This window comes from Bubalus kerabau, chromosome 8 (assembly GCF_029407905.1).
Source record: "Bubalus kerabau isolate K-KA32 ecotype Philippines breed swamp buffalo chromosome 8, PCC_UOA_SB_1v2, whole genome shotgun sequence".
NCBI classification, from domain to species: Eukaryota; Metazoa; Chordata; class Mammalia; order Artiodactyla; family Bovidae; genus Bubalus; species Bubalus kerabau.
The window spans coordinates 73292421-73311310 of NC_073631.1; the positions used below are offsets into that span (position 1 = coordinate 73292421).

The following is an 18890-nucleotide window of genomic DNA, read 5'->3' on the forward strand; positions in this document are numbered from 1 at the left end:
AATTTTTTGAATGAAAATATATACACAGAAAAGATTTCAAGGAAACTTGTCACAATCTGAGCGGTGATTTTCTACAGTTGGGGGTAAACTTTCTTGCCTCTTTGAGCTTTTAGAATTTTCTACAATGTACATATGTTACATATATATAGTTTTGAAAGTGTATAAGCCCGTACATGGTCATTTTCAATGTTTGATGACTCTTTCTAGAATCAAAGCAAACAGACCCCAGAGATATTGTCAGCTGCCAACCTCATACTTTAGTTTGGTCAGCAAAATACATTCATATGCCTTGAATATCCCTTCAAATAATCTTATGAATAATAGTGACATTTTATATATGTTGCAGAAGATAAACTAAAATGAGAGGGAGAAAACTGTAGTGATGAAATACATTACTTTTTCCCAGTTTTCCTCTCAGAAATATGTAGTATTACCACCTCTGGAAGTTACAGTACTATTGTACAATTTTAAAAAGTATAATTTTGCCTGACATTCTGTTGTTCACCATCATGAGAATGTGCAAATAACACTGTAACCAAAAGTTGATCCAACATGGATCCTGGAGTTTTTTTCTATACAAAATTCATATTACAATCAAATTTAAATAAATAAGATTGGTTAGTTTGTGGAGGCTGAATATTACTTTGAAACCTCACTTGAACTATCTATGATGTGAAGGGAGAACACTGAGGCACTTTTCAACATAACCCAAGCTTAAAAGGAAACAGCAAAAATGTTCATTTTACATTTTGGAAATAGACTCTGTTTCTTTCTCCAGATAAATTTTGTCTTTGCATAGAAAGCTGGTATTCTGGCACTGTTTTTGTTCCATATATTGCATTTTTATAGCAAATGAACATTAAATTACTTTCTAACTGCTTCACCACTTTTTAGAAAAGGCCATAGAATACAGGATCCTTAAATAGGGTAACTGTTTGTAAAGCTACTCATTTTTTTAAGAGTCTGTTTTCATTACTTAATTATGGGACTCTGGACACAAAACACTTCTTGTTTCCACGAAACAAAAATTTTCACACACAAATACACACACATCCGTTTTCTATTCTGAATGCATGCTGTTCAAATATTTTAAAAAACATTCATGATGAAAGAAACCTGAAACAAAACAAACACCTCCACTATGGCCTTAATTTTCTTTCTTATGGATGGTGTATAGCCACAAGGGCAAATGCAGTCTTGTCAAATGTATATGAAGCAAGCACCTTCCCAGCTGTGAGCAAGTAACTGGTCAGTCAGTTCTTACATAGAGATTTTAAAATGTATGTTCTTATTCAGTTCTTAGATTGTTGCATCCATAAAAAAAGTGGCCTTAACTGTTGCTCTTTCATGGAGCATACCCATTTCCATGTCTTTTTCCTATTAAACTGTCCTGGAAAATTGGTGAAATCATCCACTTCATGCACGTTGTGCATTTAAATAAAACAAAAGCATAGAACACGGATTTAGACATCCTCGTGGTTGGCAACTTAGTTTAGAAAAAGATTCAAAGGTTCAAATTTGCCATTGGAATTCTTGCTTGAATTTATTAGTACCGTTAAGTTGAAGGGAGCCAAGATGTAAAAATGAGTTTTTCTTTGCAACTGTCTGCTGTCACTATGAAATAACTTGGCTTAGAAATTTACAGGATATGTGATATATTATAAAGAATGAATTATATAAAGAATGAAATATATAAAGAATATATTATAAAGTTATGAATTCATGATTTAATGATTAACAGGGTTTTTGCTTTGTTATTGGAATCATAACATCAAGATGAGTAAGATGTAAATAGCATTAGAGACTGTAACATGAAATGGTGAGATGGGTACTTTGGCTTAATTTAGAGGCCACAAACATAGCCAACCATGTATTTAGTTAAGTACTTGCTTGATGATATTCTTAATTACATGTCCTTTGTGGCTTGCTGGTATTTTCAGGTGCTATTAATAAAAATCAGTATTTCTAAAAGTGCAAATAGATTGGAAGCAGATGCTGTTAGTAAAACATAATTGGGCTAAAGGAAAATTTTTGCAATTTGAAAACAGACCACTGTCTTTAATATGTTGGTTTGCTGTGATTATGTATGCTCATAGAATTTGAAATAGGAATAATCAACAGATACATCTTAAGAGGAGTAGAAAGCATAGGGAAGAAGCCTATTTGTAAAACTCAGAGAAAATGTTTATATGAACAATATTGGAATTGGTGGTTATGTTGTAGAAGATACGCAGAACATAAAGAAAACGCTCATTAGTCTTTGCTTGAGTATGAAAATGAAACTTTTAATAAATCATTTTTAAAGTATACAAAATGGTAAACTAATTTGGGGCATACTCTTTTAACCCAACGGTCCCATTAATTATGTTTTAAAATTATAATTATATAATTATACTGTGTTTTTTTTAAAAATGCAAACAAGTGACAGTGGATTATTTATGAACAGATCATCATACTTTATTTCTATTTTTTGGTAGATTCAAATGGTTATTTTATTAACATATTTCTTTGTAATAGAACAAAGTTTAAAAATATGGATGTAATAAAACTGTAAATTCTTACAAAGTTAAATTACAGTTCAAGCAGAAACTAAGAGCTATGTAAATCTGAGCTTTGGACAGTGAGTTCTTACTATACAGCCCAAATTGTATTTCGTAACAAGAGGAAGGAACAATCCTTATACATAGGAAAAGTTAGAAAGGAAATATAGGGAAATGTTTAATGTTTAATTCTTGACAGTGAGAATATGTGTACATTTTGAGGATTTTTTCCCCCCGCTTATGCCTTTCAGTTTTTCTCAGATTCTTTTCAGGAACATATATTACTTAGAACTAGAAAAGCCGTATTCATTAAAAAAAAAAGCAAAGAAAAAACAATTTGATAGCTTGCATTAAAGAAGTTTTCATTTAGATTTGTTAAACTGGTATTTTATTTATCATCCCAAGGCTAATTAAAACAGAACCAACACAGTCATAGAGAGCTAACTCTTAAAACTGATAAACCTGAACATATAACTTTTTGCCATTATATTGTAAAATTAGCCGTTTATAATTACTAACAATTGAGTTTATACAACTGCTAATGTTTAACTGGTCTGTCTTACCTGGAGTTCAGGTAACAATTTTAACAAATTATCAACTGACATAATGTTTCTTGGCTTAAAGATGGATTTGCATTATTTTATTGCTTGGAATATCATATTAACATGCATTTTAACTTTAAATCACTTGTTAGAAATGAAAAAATATTTCTGAATATAATTTCAGTTATTATTGCTATTTTAATTATTTCATTATTGAAATGTTTCAAGCCATTTACTTTTAAGACTACAAAATTAAGCATGCATTGAGTTAAATGTAATAAACACACTGATAAAACTCAACGAAGGTAGTAAGTAAGCAAAGTTTTCTACTTTTACTGCGTGTCAAAAAGTGTTTCAGAGAAAAAAATTAGACCACACTGACTTATCAAGAAAACCTTTCCTTTCCCCTTGATCGTAATTTTCCTGGAACCGGTATTCTCCATTGAGAGATCCCTCAGGATTTTACTAATGTAGTACTTGGAAACTTATTTTTGCGCCGAGGAACAAAGGAACTGAAGAAAGGAAAGATGTGATTTGTCTTCTAGTATGGGATCCACACAAAATTTAAGTATGGGATGCTATATATTCGTTACTACTATAGATTTTAACTTCTGTTTAAATAAAGCCCTGCAAGCCCACTGCTTCTTCCACGGTTCTATCAAATGGGCCTGAGAATAATCTAAGGAATCAACAGTCCCCGATTTTAGTTTGGAGCAAACTACAGTAATTAGTTTTCTGAAAGCTTTTGAAATGTTATCCAATATAAACGCATAGAAGGTATTTAAAAACTCAGGTTCCCGGAATGCATGTTCATCCTTTGCTTTTCCAAATTATTTGTCACCTGACATCGTATTTCACGAGTCCTGAAAAGTTAAGTCTATGTTCAGTTGGACATAAAACAGAAATTTTCGTAAAAAAAAACCCCAACCAAACCCAAACCCCAAACAAATAAATCACAAGAATAATTCTCTTATTTAAAGAATGTCAACTGAGTATCCCTTGGGCATATTACTGTTGGAAACAATTTAACACTTGCATCATTCATGAGCAATTCACGACGCTTAGCCTGCAAGAATTTTCCACCCTTTCTTGGCTTTTTACACCCTTCAACTTGGCTTTCCCTAGTTCCGCTAGTGGAAAATTAGGGAGACAGGAAATTCACAGTAAAGACATAAATGAATTCTCGTGAAAGCTTAATTTATTACAAAAGTTTTTTTCCTCCTCACAAAAGGCCAGAAAGGAGCCGCGGACCTTACGCAGATTGAAAGGAAATTAATTTTCTTTTTGGATGTATTGGTAATATATACTTATTTCATGGCACACCCCTGAAAGACTTGTAAAAATAAACGAAAAGACCCATTTAGAAATATGGAATTGCCTTTAAAGAGTGAAATTAAACGAATCTTTTCAGAAAACCGTTTCCTTAAGCTATTTGCGGAAAGCTGGGCGAGGCTGGTCGGGATCCACCCCTCTCCCGCCCACACCCCCCGGGAAGGTGGGCGAGACTCTAGTTCTCCAGTTACAGCTAGAACCCCGGCCTCCCGCCTACTCTTTATACAAAATAAGCCCGCCCCTGCTTTCCTTAACCCAGCCAATGACCAAACGGCATCCCTCCCGGCGGGAGGTGGAGCCGCGGGGGAGGAAGCTAGGAGGTAAACGCAATCCCACGTGTTACGGCTTTCTCCGCCTCTTCCTCATCTCCACCCTCCGCCCCGCCCTCATTCGGCTCCTCCCATCCACGCCCCGGGAAGAGGCGGGGATGCAGGCGGAGCCAGAAACGCTGGCGTTCTTTTATTTGCATGCAGCCATTCTATTGGCTAAGACTGGCCACGAGCGGAGGCTGGAGGGGCGGAGGAGCTTGTCAAAGGGAGCTTCACGGATTGGCTTAACTGTACGATGACGTAAAAGAGGGCCGTCTGAGCAAACGAGAACGCAGAACAAACGTATCTCCTCCCTCTTGCCCCCACCTCGTTGGCTGCAGTCCATGAAAGAAGAGCCTGCGAGGCACAGGGTCTTGAATATTTAAATAAGAAATCTAGAACTCTAGCTATTTAAATATTCATGAAGAGGCGGGATAGTGTAGCGTGTCCCCCGGAAACTCTTCGGATTGGCTTGTTTTCTCAAGCTAGTGTTAGCGTCAGGGAAAGACTTGCACCTCACCGATGAATTAAATGATTGCTGCATTTTTTTCTTCCTCGAAAGCGCAAACCATATACACTTATTTCTTTTCTCGGTAATTGATTTCATGTGTGGTCCGACTGGCCCAGCTTTGTCACTCTTTCGCTGTCTATATATTTTCTTTTTTGTAACTCAAGTCCCATTTTCATCAGTTTTTAAAATGCAAAGATGTAGTACAGATGGAAACAATTAGAACCTCCGCTCTGCTGATGTGTATAATCTTATTAGTTTAATGGGTCACAGGGCGCAGGACCTATTTCCTATGGATCAAAGTGAAAACAAACACGGTTAATATCCCATTTTGTTTTAGAACCACATCGGATCGGATTCCCTCTGTTGGCCGTGGTAATGACAATATTAAGAGATCTTGGATTGCCTTGAAGTTTAGAGGGAAAAAGAAGTCATTGAAATATTCTGGCTTAAAAACGCATTAATATTAACACCAGGTAGCCGTTTGCCAGTTCCACAAGTTCTCTTGAGTTTATCACAATGGCATGGCTATTAAAGGATTTCAGAATTGCTTGTTTTGATCTATTGCGTTAAATCTAGCGAAAAATCGTGCCTAGGTTCGCTGCTAATTGTACCAGCTTCTCAGATTTCTTCTGTCCAGGCCTGACATAAGGCTTCGGAACTCTTAGTGTAAATTTCAACTTACGGCTTCTTGATGATTTTTTTTTTTTCTTTATCTGTGAGTGGTGGTCACAAACTTTTTTTTCAAAGTTTGATTTTCAAAAAGTTAAAGAACCCCATAACTGCTACTCAAATTTTAACTTTCCATTTGAGGGAGTTCCAAGGCCAGTTCACAGACCCCATAAGCATCCGTGGATCCTAGTTAACAATTCATGTCTTAAGGAAATAGTCTTCCTATTTTGGGTTGTGTTTGTGTGCGCTTTTCCGAGGCAAAAATACAATCTTCCAAGCACCTACGGGGTTGGGCCGCGGCTCCTCTCTTCGTGCAAAGGCCCCCTTTGGAAATCCCCCGCAGTAACTTCTCACCCCAATAAATTAAATGCAGCCACAGTGTGGTCCATTACCCGGGAGTGTGAGGTGACGGCGCCTGTCAAAGGTGGCCGGCTGAATACAGACCCTTAAATATTCCTACAGATAATAAATATCTGTTCAAGGAACGGATGTAAATAATAGGTTCCTATTCGATTAGAAAGCTCTGAAGTACAGCAATGAATAAACGCATTGCAGACTTGATGAATGCTCCCAAGTTCTTCACGAAGGTGGGGGGCAGGTATTGAAAATATTTTGCCCTGTTCTTGGAGGCCGGGTGTGGGGCTCTAGGCGCTGAGGATCATGCACCTCTGCGAGATCCTCAGCGGGGCCTCTAGGAATGTAAATACAACGAGTTTAGACAGGCTGGGGCCCCGGAAAGTGCGAGCAGTAGTTATTAGCCAATCATTTTAATTCCGAAGCTGTGCAGAACATCGGCTTTCCCTTGGCTATGCGGGGCTGGGGTTGCTAAGAGAGAGAGCTGTTCTTATCATCCTCTTATTAGGAAACAGTGTCATTGAATCCTGGGCTCGGCTGAGTTCACCAACATGTGGAGAGCGAAGCCCGCATTGCTCGCTGGGATTGCAGGCGCTCCCTTCCCGGTTCCGAAACCAAAGTGTAAAAGCGTGGAACACGTTACAAGAAAGTCTGACATCTGGGACAGATGTGGCTACTCCACCCCTGGCCATGACGGCCCTTCATATAAACCCTCAAGGCCTTTTTGAAAATCTGCCTTTGAATTTTTTATTTTGGCGCGTGATCTTTAAACCTTTCTCAACATATCAGTCTTCTTTTTGTTTTTCTCTCTCTTGAGGTTTTCTATGCCCTTAACTTTATTTTGGGAAACTATTATTGCCCCCCTCCCCCGCCCCGCTCCCCACCAATAGGGAAAATGATCAAATCTCCAATCTGTTATTTCCTGAAATTTAATCCTGCTTTTACTCATGGATCATAAAATATTTAAACCGTCAAAAATGTATCCATCACTGAACAACTTCAGAGTTATTTTATGCTTTTTAAAATGGAAATATAATCCCGGTGTGTGTGGGTGTCTGTGTACCCTATTATAGACAGATCATGTTAATCTCCCTCCCACGGAAAAAAGAATATTTACATGTGTGAATCCAAGTAGTTATTCATCTATAATCACGAATTCTACCAGCTTGATTTTTCGTTTTCGGATATACTTTTTGAGGGGGAGGGTATCTAATATGCAGGGACACTAACAAAATTTAGTGTTAAAAATTTTTTTTTAAAAGATTTTCCGGTGTACTGGAGAGAACTGGCTGAGGTCCAACAACAGATGCTTTTTCTTATTTTCTTTTTCTTTGTCCACCCCCCCGCCCCCCACCCTCTTGGTCAACAATCTCTTTCAGTTGTTTACTTTAACCTGGTGAGCCCAAGCTGTAAACTCCACGTAAACCAGGGCGCTGTGGTTGGCTCTGGGGCAGTCACGTCCCACTCGGGATGTGATGCGCAGTTCTGGGGTGTTCGGAGCCTCCGAACAGAATTCCCGCGTCAGTGCCCGCCTGGAAAGAATCCGGGAGAGAAGAGAACTTCTATGAACGGCAGCCCACTAAGCGCACCGGGCTTCAAGGATCGCTGTCGCTTAGATTTTTTTTTTTTTTTTTTTTGACAACGTGTTGTTTGACTTTATCTTAAAATTTTGTTTACTTATTGTTACTGGTGGGAACGTGGGCCCTTGTGATTAAGATTTTCCTACCCTTGGGCAGGTTGGCTCCCTAGCCCCCACCGCGATGGCTTTCATTTAGGGAGGGTTAGCCCCTGGATTCAGGTAACATTTCCCTTAATCTAAGAGTCAGCTGCAAGGTGCTTGGTCCACGCCTGGGGTTTTCCGCGCGGTAAAGCCGGCAGAAAAACCTTGACTTGATTTTTACCACACCGGGATGGCCCCATCGGGACTGGAGGCGGACCCTTGGCGGCTTCCTGGGCGCGCCTGGCCCAGGGTGCCACCAGCGCGCTGCCGAGTGCTGCGTTACAGACCCTGGACCAACCAAGATCAGAGGCTGCAGGATTTGCTCTGCTTTCACCGGGGCTCTACTACCGGAAGTCATTTGATAAATCTCAAGCAGGCCTTTCTAACCTTTACTGCTCGGCAGAGAATTGCAAATCTCTAAACACGCTGTAATCTTCTTCTAACTGTGCTCTAGACACACTTGAGGGTTGGGTTTTATTTTAGGGCCCGGCGGAATGGAAGTGGCCACTTTAGGGGCTTCTCTGTGGTCTAGCCCCCGCCCCCTTCCCCCCCACCCCCGCTTCCAGCAGCGTCTTCCTGAGACCATCACCTCGCCCAGTAAACCGATTCCCGCCCACCCAGCCCCAGGAGCCCTTCTGCCCCGGGAGGCCGCAGACAACCTGTGGCTGGAGGATCACCGCGCGCCCCTGCGGCGGGCGGCGGGGAGAGAACCTTTCGGGAAACTTTTAGGACCGGCGGGGGTGGGGCGCATGATTTATGACCCTGATCAACTTTTTAGGAAGCAGAAATTAACCTGAGGGGGATTAGGCGAGCTTTGAAGTTCACGGTTTTGTTTTCCTTCAACTCAGCCCTTCGATCAAACAGTTCTTATTTCCTTTTACCCACCTCCTCCTCCTCCTTGGGTCTCTCATCACCCCATTCCTATCCCCCAGCAACCCTTCCTGTATAGATTTTCATAATTTCAGGTAGAAATATCTCCAGACCAGCGATTTAAGTTCCTGACTGTGACCTGGCTATCAAAGACTTTCCAAACCCCTGCCTTCTTGGAATCGTGTCTCACGTTTGAAACTTGTATTTATATTTGGAGGTCAGAAGTAGCAAACTTGTATCCATTTTTCCCCCTTTGCTTTTTCTGCTTATTCCACCCTTGGAGACTGGTATTATCCCGCAGAAGTGCAGCCATTGTATAGCACGGTCAGCGGCTCTGTGGGTGACCGCTAACTTCTTAGCGTGTTCTCTAAGTCCTGTGGATTTGGGACGAAAATTCAAATACAAACATGAAAGACCTGCCTTGCCACCCTGCACTCTTACCTTGGCCCCCTTTATTTCTATACCCCCAGACTCCCCTCCCCTTCAACTGCAAGTCTCCAAGGGGAATCCGTCTCCTGCGGCTCTTTCCCGCAGGCGCCTGCTGAAAAGGCAATTTCCTTAGGGGTGTGGTCGGGGAGAGAGAAAAACAGAAACCAGGATTGTTTGGGGCCTGAAACCATCCAAGTTTTATTGCATCCGCTACAAAGTCAACTAACTCTTAATGAGCATCCAAGCGGAAAAAGGCCGAGGTTTACTCCATGTTAAGGGGGGGGAGGGAAGGGGGTACTTTGTTTATTTCTTTCTCTTGCAACCAAAGGTTGCAACACCTTCTCGAGAGGCTCTTCCCAACGCCAAGAATACAGGCACGAAAGTGGAAGGCATCAGGTTTCAGTTCCCTGAGTGATCGAAGATGATTCGGCCACGAGGACCTTCGAAGTTGGCCCTGTCTACAGCTTGTAATGAAAAGGATAATCTGTCTGGTAATAAAAAACAGTACCCACACAAACAAACCCGGCATCCAACCACCTTCTATTGCGCCTCACTCTTCCTTAATAAGGGCCAGTGACAAATATTGCCATCCAATTCCACCCCAAAAAGAGGAAGCAGTAGATCTTCCTTTTAATAACTTCCCAAAGTGTTACAAATAATAAAAGAGACGCATAAATCATCGCGGGGGCGGCTGAACGTGGACCACGGAAGGATTTACTCTCCTCAATCCTTGACTTTCAACCGCGCTCTCATTGGCTGTTTTCTTGTAGCCCGGCCCCCAAATCCGCCCTCTTATTGGCCCATCAGGCGGGGTGACGCACGGAAAGGGCGTGGGGTCGGTACGGGCCGGGGTCCATCAACGCGCATGCGCCCTGTGGCGTGAGTGTATGATTGACAGCAGGGGTGTGCGCGCGTGCGCGTGTATGTGCGTGTGAGTGTGTGGTGGGAGGGTGATGGTGGTGATAGTGGTGGCGATGAGTGCTCGAATTGAAGCTGCTTCTTCTGGTTCGGTGGCTGTAGTCCTCTTTGCGGGCATTTTCCGCTGCGTCAGAAGGGCTGACAGAGACCCGGCACTCACGGGCTGGGGAGACTGTCTGGAAGCGATTTACTGAGGAGGGTCTCTAGCAGCAGGTTGATTGAGGAGGGCGTAAAGAGAAGTATAAAGGCATGCATGCTTTCCTGGGTCTGAAGAAGATAGTCAAAAACTCTCAGGAAGAGATTTAATTCTACTCCTTTGTCGTTTGTGCGTTTCTTGTAAAGCACACAGTAAGTCATGATTCGTATCAAAGCTGAGCCCTCATAGGCACCTCACAACTCACTTTCTCTGAGATTGACACAGCCAGCTCGGTCCCCCAGCACACAGGTACACACATATCTTAGCCTCCTGTAGTTATGCAAACCAGCAACTCAGGGTGAACTTGCAAGACTCGGAACACAGTGATAATCCTTAACTGGAAGGTAAAAGGAGTAAAAGGAATAAAGGAAGGAAGAAGAAAAGGAAAAGAAAACTTGTAGCAACCAATAAAACAATAGTGTTAAAGATACAGAAGAAAAAAACCCACTGGCTATTGAATGTAAAATTTGAAATTAATTTCCCAATCAGGTCTATGCCGTAGGAGCAGTTCCAGTTTATTCCAGTGCTTGTTAACGCCTGGTACAAAATTCTTCAGAGACGAGAGCTGGCTTCCTGGACAGCAGAAACATTTCTCCGTTGCCCTGTTGCATCCAAATTCTCGTTTCGGAGAAGTTTCTTCGGAGTGCTGGAGCTGGGCAGGAGGCTGGAGAGTTTTCTCTTAATATAAAGTGTTAGGTCGTTGGTTTGTGTTTGCACGTATTTTAGTAAGATAATAAAGGTCTTACAGCTGCGCACGTATTTTAAATTACACTAGCCCTAGAAGAATTTTGTAACTGGTAAATAAAAGCTTCGGTTTTACGAATTCTGAAATTTAAAACTTGTAATTACCTCTTCGCGGGCCCTGAGATTTTTTTTTTCTTTTGTTCTTATTTTGAGGTGTTTCTGTGTGGGAAGAAATGCACAAATACAAGCATTACAAAATCTCCATTCAAGTACTATCCTGTGTGTGTACAGTAAGTAAGTAAAAAGAGCAGAGTGGTGGAAATACAGGACTGTTAAAATAACGTTCTTTTAAATCCCCGTGGTGCATTTTTTCTTTTGAATAAGTGCTTTCAGCCTGCCTAAGTATTTAAAGTCATGTTTTTAAACCCTCACAGTAATTTTATTTAGAAACCCCATGTTCACCTTTAATTTTAAAATTACTATTTATGACATGAGTTATTAGCAACCATTCTCTGCATTTCAATATACTTTTTACAATTTATATATATATTTAAAGCAGCAAACATGAAATAAAATTAGTAAACCAGGTTTTGATTGCTTATTTTTGTTTAATCGAATATATTTTATTAGATAAACATACACTTAAATTTACTTAAAAATAAGCAGCAAAATAATACTTTTCTTTCGCTTTGCTAGAACAAAGTGATTTTTCATTCTTCTCCGTCCGATTCTTTCTCTTCAGCAGCCACAAGCGACTGACTAGCTCCTAGGGACCAGCGGACTGGTATGCAAATTTAAGATGATTGACACATAGGGTAGAAACCAATCACGCTGGAGTAGGTTGCTGATTGGTTGAACAATGTTTGACGTAAAATTGACGTTTTAAACGCCTAACAGCCAATCAAGGCAATACATGCAAATAAAGGAAGGAATCAGATTACCAGCGGCTGGATAGACTTGAGTGCGCCCTCAGGTGTTCAGTGGTGGATATTGCACAGACGCCGGCACAGTAGATAAATGCAGCAAAATATTCAACCCCACAGTTTGCCTTCACCGTTCCCAAACTTTTATGTCACTGGGCTATAATTATCCATCTTAAAAACCCAAGAGTTAGGTAGTGCACATATATGATGGTTTAGCTTAGAAATCCATGTCATGAAACGGTGAACTTTCATCGCACACGATTTTCCTCTCATTTTTACCAACACAGGGAATCTCTGTCTTCAAATTAATCCTTGGAGAGGGAGGCTGTTTCCCTCCTTGGTTTCTAAAGGACAAGATTCACAAAGACTTTCCAGGCACAGATGGTCGATAAATTTAGCTTCTTCAGCGAAATTCCGCGCGGCACCGCCAGATGGCATAAGGATCGCCTTCTAATCTCAGTATCCCGCCGATCCCTGTACCCCACAAGTAATTTAGAAAAATTGAAAACCAAACACTTTTATATTTCATAGCTAAATGAAGTGAGAAGGTACTAGCACTCTTAAGGATCTCCATATTACGAAAATAAGCTTTGTTGGTCCTTGCTTTGATGTGAAACTTCCTCTTGAGATTTTTGTCCAAGGAAAGTTTTTCTTCGATTAAAATACTCATCCAGTTAATTTTTTTGCAAAAACATTTCCTTAAAGTGTGCACCATAAGCACAGCACCACGCGAGATGAAAAGGTTAAGAATAAAGGCTAAGAAGTGTGTTCGGCTTCCTAGGGATTAAAATGAGATTGAGGGTGAACCTAAACTTCTCAGTGAGCTTGGCTGGACCAGTGGGGCCGAGGTCGGATCAAGCTGCTTTTAGAGCAGCGTGGCTTTGTAAAACAATTCTTTTTGGAGTCTCAATTACAGATAGAAAAGACTTTCCTTCCATAAGTCTTTGTAATCAGAGGCAGCGCCTTTGCCAACCTGCGCAGTGGTTTTGGGGAGTGGAGCCTGGAAAGTACTGACCTCCATTTCTCATGCCTTTGACTTTATGAGTATATATGTTTTTCTGTTTATCAAGAATAGAGATGTTCGGCTGCCCATACTTCAAGGCCAGACTTAGAACTAATGGTACTGACACAGGGGAGAAGGGCGGATAGAAGGAAATATCCAAGTAAAGTAACAAGTAAAGCCATTTACAAGTTGATTCTCTTTTCCTGGGAAACTGTTTTCTTTACTCCTTTATACAAGCAGGACAGTTGTACATTTACTTTCGACCTTTTACCCCATAATCTTGCATTTTAGAATAGCAATCAGTAGTTAAAAATATATTTTAAGTTGGCGTATTTATTTTAGAAAATCTTTCTGAAAAAGCCTTCACCTTACAAAAAGGGGGCTCCATTAACTTTGTTGCTTGGCTTTGTCGACTTTTGTTTGGGCAGAAAGTAATGGTTAGGGTGCTCAAGTGAATTCACGTCTCTCTGGGCATCTTAACTGTGAGTAGTTGTCCAACCTAATACCATATTCCTTGTGCACATTTTCACCAACTCCTGTTTCTAGTGATAAAGCTGTAGGTAGGAAAAGTCATCACAGCCAGCCAAATATATGTACAAAATTTGAATAAAATTACGTTTTACTTTAGAACTACCACTTAGGATTTCTTAGTTCAAGTTGAAACCATACGTTTATTTTATTTCACTATTTGCACACCCCTCCACCCCCAAGTGATGTTTGATCAGAGAGCATACAGAAGTTAATGGAAAAGCCAAAATTTTAGGGAGCGCTTATTTCTTTTAGGTATTAAGAATGATGAGGAGAGGCAGAGAACTCAGCAACGAAACTCTCGGGTCATTTATAAGAAAATCTTAAGATTCTAAGCACAGTCTCGCTGCCCTCTTAACTGTTTATTTTCTGAGCTGCAAAAAAAAAAAAAAAAAAAAAAAGCAAATTGTGTTTAAATAGAGGTGGGACCTAGGGGTTCCTAGGCTTCTCTGGGGACCTCTGGGAGCTAGCGTCTAAGTTCCTTTTGCTTCCAACCGCGTAAAAGCAGCCCAAAGGTGCGAATTTGGCGCCCCGCGTGCCGTGGGACAGCAGCGTTCTTGGGCTGGGCGGGTCCGCGTGGAAAAGGCCCGGGGCTTGCGCGGCGGGCGCGCGGGGCAGCGGTCCGCCGGGGCGAGGGATACCCAGCTCTCCCAGGAGCTCAATTCCCGGCACAAAGGTAGGCATAGAGCGGGAAGCTGCATGGCCGCTGTCTCCGGAGCGCAGCCCGCGCGGGTAGTGGAGGCTGGCCTCCTCCTGCCCCCGTTCCCCTCTCCCCTTTCAGGGCCTCTTCCGGTCTGAGCCTTGGGAGTCGGTTTCCCCGGTCGAAGTGATTTCGCTCGAGTCCGCCCGGCGCGGCTGTAAATCACCCCCTCCTCCCCCACACCCCGCATCGCACCCCCAGCCGGCCGCTCTCTGGAGCCAGGGCGGGGGCGCGGGGACGCTGGGAGGCGCAGGGCTGGGCTCGCGGCCACCCGAGGCCCGCGGCCGCAGCTGGATCGGCCGCCTCCGGCGCGGCGGCGGGGGTTAAATGCCGTGAATCAATCAATCAGCCCACGCCGCCCTCCCTGAGACCCGGAGCGCCGCCCGCCGGGCCTGCTTTGTGTCTCGCCCGCCTGCCGGCCCGGGGCCTAGGAGGCCGGGCCAGGCCGCGGCGGGGCCCCAGGGGCGCGGCGCGTTCCTACCAGGGGACGAGGTGGCCTGAGAGCCGCTCCACCCAGTCCCACCCAGTAACGGGGACAATTCAGGCCTATGACAACTCTGTCGTTCCGCTTGCCCCCTCATTTGATCACTCCCTCGTGGCTTCCAACAGAGTGAGGCCCACTCTCCTCAATATTTCCTGGCAGCTTGAACCCCCAACCCTGTCATCCCCAAAGACCAGAGTGGCCCGGGTTATGGAAATCAATCCACAGCAACCGGACACCCAGAGCAAGTCAGTCTTTCTCGGCCTCAGTTTCTTGTCTGCAAAATGAAGCGACTGTTAGGATCTGTATTGTTTACCCAGCTCTAATGAATTTTTGTTTGGGGGTGGAGAAGCCTTAACTCTTTTGACTGGGTGTATGTCTAGAAGTTCCTTCCCCTCACGTTTATTTTTCCTCCTGTCCCCCTCCTTCTGGACACCCTAGCTGGCACCGGAGAGCTGCTCCAGGCGGAGGGCAGGACCGTTCAGCCTTCCAGCTGAACCTTTGACCATGTATGTTTCGGAGACGCCACCAGGGGGCGATAGAGCCCAAGGATAGAGCAGCAAGGCTCCCTAAGGTCTTTCCGAAAGTTTTTCAAACTCGGAGTTGTTCCTTTTTCTATTTGTGTGACTTATAAATGGCGTAGACTTATTTCTTTTAAGATTCCACTTGGTCATCAGCTCTGGATGCAGTCTGAGATTCATGAGAAATCAAGTACAAAAGCATTAATGAGGAACAGGCTTGCACACCTCCCCAACACCCAGTGGCCCACCAAAATAAAGTGAAACTTGCAAAGTGCTAACTTTAAAAACTTTCTTTGCATACTTAGTGGGCTCGAAGGCCCGGAGAAAGCATTGGAGGTGAAGGCCAAAAGGCGCTGAAACAGCGAGGACACACAGTAGTGGATGTTCCTCCTCACTGCCCCTCTTTTACTTTTTTTTGCAAACATCGAGTTCATTTTGGGATCATGAACAGGGGGTAGGCTGATGGAGTGGAAGAATGCAGAAGAAAGCATTTAAGAGAGAGACATTCTCGGGGTGGGGGAGGAGGTGGGGATGGTTTAGGTTAGAGAGCCCTAGTGCAGCGACGTTCGTAAATTCTGTAAAGTTTCTGTCTGCGTGAAAAAGAAAAGAGCCACGGCTCTGCCCCTGCCTCTGACGGCGGTGTCGGATAGTTCTTTCATTTGTTTCCGAGAATGTTTTACAATACGGATTACCGGGGCCTCAGAAGAAACTGAGACTTGTTCACTACAAACAGCCAAAGTATCTTCAAGAGAAAACGTGTTCGAAATAACATCTTTCCCCACACATGGAAGCCTCTTGGATTGTGTTTGCTTTCAAAGTCCATAAATGTTTTTATTAAACTGTATCTTTCTTGTGGCCCCTGCGCATATAAAGTACTCTTAGCGTATGCAAACGCTTCCATTTTGGTCCTCCTCTAGGGAAACTTTGTAGCTCCGCAGTAAATATTTGCTCTAAGGTGAATCTTGGCAAGCACGAGCTGAAGTCTAAAATCTGGTTTCACTGTATGTTTGTGTGCACGCGTCTATGTTTCAACAATGTATGTATATATATTGGAAAATTTGCCGGAGAGCTTGGTATTTTTACTTCTTTGCTGCACATGGGGAGGTATAATGACTGTAATTACTTGGATGACATTTAAAAATTAACAAATTCTCCATCAAATTCGATTCTTCCTTGTGTGCTGCCAGCCCTCTTTCCTCTAATCACGTCAATTAAATGTTCTTACAGTGTCACCCTCCATAACACCCTTTAATGTAGTGATTTGGGAAGTATATTTTAAAGCAATTAAATGTTGTTTTTGCTTCTTAAATTCTGCCTTAATAATTAGAATGTTAAAAAAATCAAATCATGATCTTTATTGTTCTTTTAATATTTATAGTTTTACTTCTTATAACGTTTTAATCTGTAAGCTGTGCCCAAAAATGTCAGGAGGGAAAAGGATGACAGCTCAGCAGTATGGCACAGATGGAGTTAGACTTTTGGGGTCTCATCCCTGGAGGAAAATTTGAACTGAAGCTCTTCCTCTGTAAAGAAAGGGGCTTTAGTTTTATGAAGGTGTTGAGTCTGCTGAGGTTGATTAAAGAGAATTCTATGGAAAATTATTTTAAAATACGCACTCAGTAGATGAGCTAGGGCTGCGTATTAGTCATCTTGGAGGGAATAATCAGGAGTTATTAACTCGGTTCAGCCTCATGAACCTGGCTACAGTGATTGCAGCCTGTGGATTCTGGGGTCTGTCTCTCCCCTCCACGCTGCTCCCCACCCCTCATTGCTGAAGTCTACTCCTACCCAAAAGCCGTTCTCTCTTTCTTCCTTTCGTTTTTCTTTTAAACAACAGAAGCCACAAGGAGAAAGCTATCACAAGTGGAAATTTCAGAGTTGTGTGTTCGTGTGTTTAGCGTATGCTCTTGCCTTCCTCTGTCCTGGAGGGGACTGGGATCACAGACTTGCCATTTCTGAGAGCGCCCCGCTGGGGAAGAATGTAACTTATTACTTCTGGCTGATGGGGCTGGGAACCGACAGACCTCGCAGTTTGTTTTTCTTTTTTTTCTTCAGCCCCTTGCCCCCCAGCACTGAAAAGATAGTGTGTATTCTGCTCCTTATATTGACAGTCAGGGTTTTATTTATTCTAATGACTGCTTCAATGAGAGCATGCAGCTCTGAGCAGAGAGAACAAGGTCCTCTTGGTCCACATTGTGGTGAGGTGGGCTAGCTGTTAAAGTTAGCGTAGCCTCTGGCCAGAGAGCCGAATACACAGCTGCCCCTCCCGTGAAAACACCGTCCCTGGAAAACATCATGTGGGTCTGAGTCATTCTCTGGAGGACCTGTTCCTCAGAGTTTGGTTTGGCAGTTCAGGCAGATATAATCCTTCCTTTCATATTTTTCCCTGCCCTTTTGAAGAGTAATCATTTTCAGTCTTCTTATATGAGGGGCACTTTGAGAGATGGCCTTGAACCCCATGGAGGAAGTCTCTTGGCTTGGCTTTTGGGGACTTGGCGAGATTTGAGGCTGTCGCAGATGGGGACTGCACCCTTTGAATGAAATGTTACACAGATGTAACATGTGAGTGAATCCATGAGAACAGAGGCTGTCCACTGCAGATGTTAGGGAGTTAGAGAACTCTGAGATATGTGTCAGTTTGAAGACAGGCAAGATTTCCTTTAGGTGTAGCTGGTGTGTATGGTTGCCCTGGAATTGGCCTCAACTCATCCGTGCTTGGAAATAATGGTAGTTATCTGACCACTGAAAGTGTAGTGCAACTCAAACCAGGGGCAGGGAATACATTTTATGGGGACTGTAGATGGGCTTGGGCGAGCAGTCTATGTGTACATCCTATCTCTTAGAAAGACAATGGATAATTGATCAGACTTCTTCAGAATTTTCTTTTTTTAGATCATGTAAGTCTAATAGAAATATGATGTGAGCTACACAGGTAATTTTTCATTTTCTAGAGGCCACATAAAAGTTAAAAAAAACATGAAATGATTTCATATTTTTAATTTCACTCATTATCTCCAAAATACCTTTTTAATGTATATTCAGTATCAAGTTATTGATAGCATATTTTACATACTCTCTTTTTTTCTCCCCACATCTTCAAATGTCTGGTGGGTGCTTTATATTCACAGAACATTTCAATTCACATTTCAAGAGGTCAGGAGCCACAAGTGGCTAGTGTCTACTTTATTGGACAGTGTAGTTCTAGAGGGGCTTGCCAGGTGGCGCTAGTGGTAAAGAACCCACCTGCCAATGCAGGAGACATAAGAGATGGAGGTTCGATCCCTGGATTGGGAAGATCATCTGGAGGAGGGCATGCAACCGATTCTAGTATTCTTGCCTGGAGAACCATGGACAGAGGAGCCTGGTGGGTTACAGTTCGGGCCAGGAGTTGCAAAGAGTTGGACAAGACTAAAGCAACTTAGCACACGTGGATGTGGTTCTAGAGAGTTCCAGCTCTAGAAAGTAGACATGCATGTGTAAAGTCAATAGCAGATTTCCTCCCAATTTTCTGTTAAGCTCAACAGAACTTTTAAATATCAGAGAAAAGACTGAAGAAAATAGTTTGTAAAGCAGAAATGTATTTTTAATATTGTTATTTTAAAAAGCTTTAGAAAGGAGAATCCTAGATCCCATGCCATGAATTAAGGAAAATCTGGTGTTT

The 18890-nt window shown here is 42.5% G+C and overlaps 1 long non-coding RNA gene across 1 annotated transcript in view; it reads left to right on the forward strand.

The window, feature by feature from the left end:
• The first annotated feature begins 9229 nt into the window (after positions 1 to 9229).
• LOC129659329 (uncharacterized) overlaps positions 9230 to 18890 on the forward strand; it is a 98165-nt gene continuing 88504 nt past the window's right edge. Inside the window, exons 1-2 of the long non-coding RNA XR_008717989.1 lie at positions 9230 to 10206; positions 10879 to 14203. This is a non-coding gene — a long non-coding RNA (uncharacterized LOC129659329). The remainder of the gene's footprint in view (positions 10207 to 10878; positions 14204 to 18890) is intronic.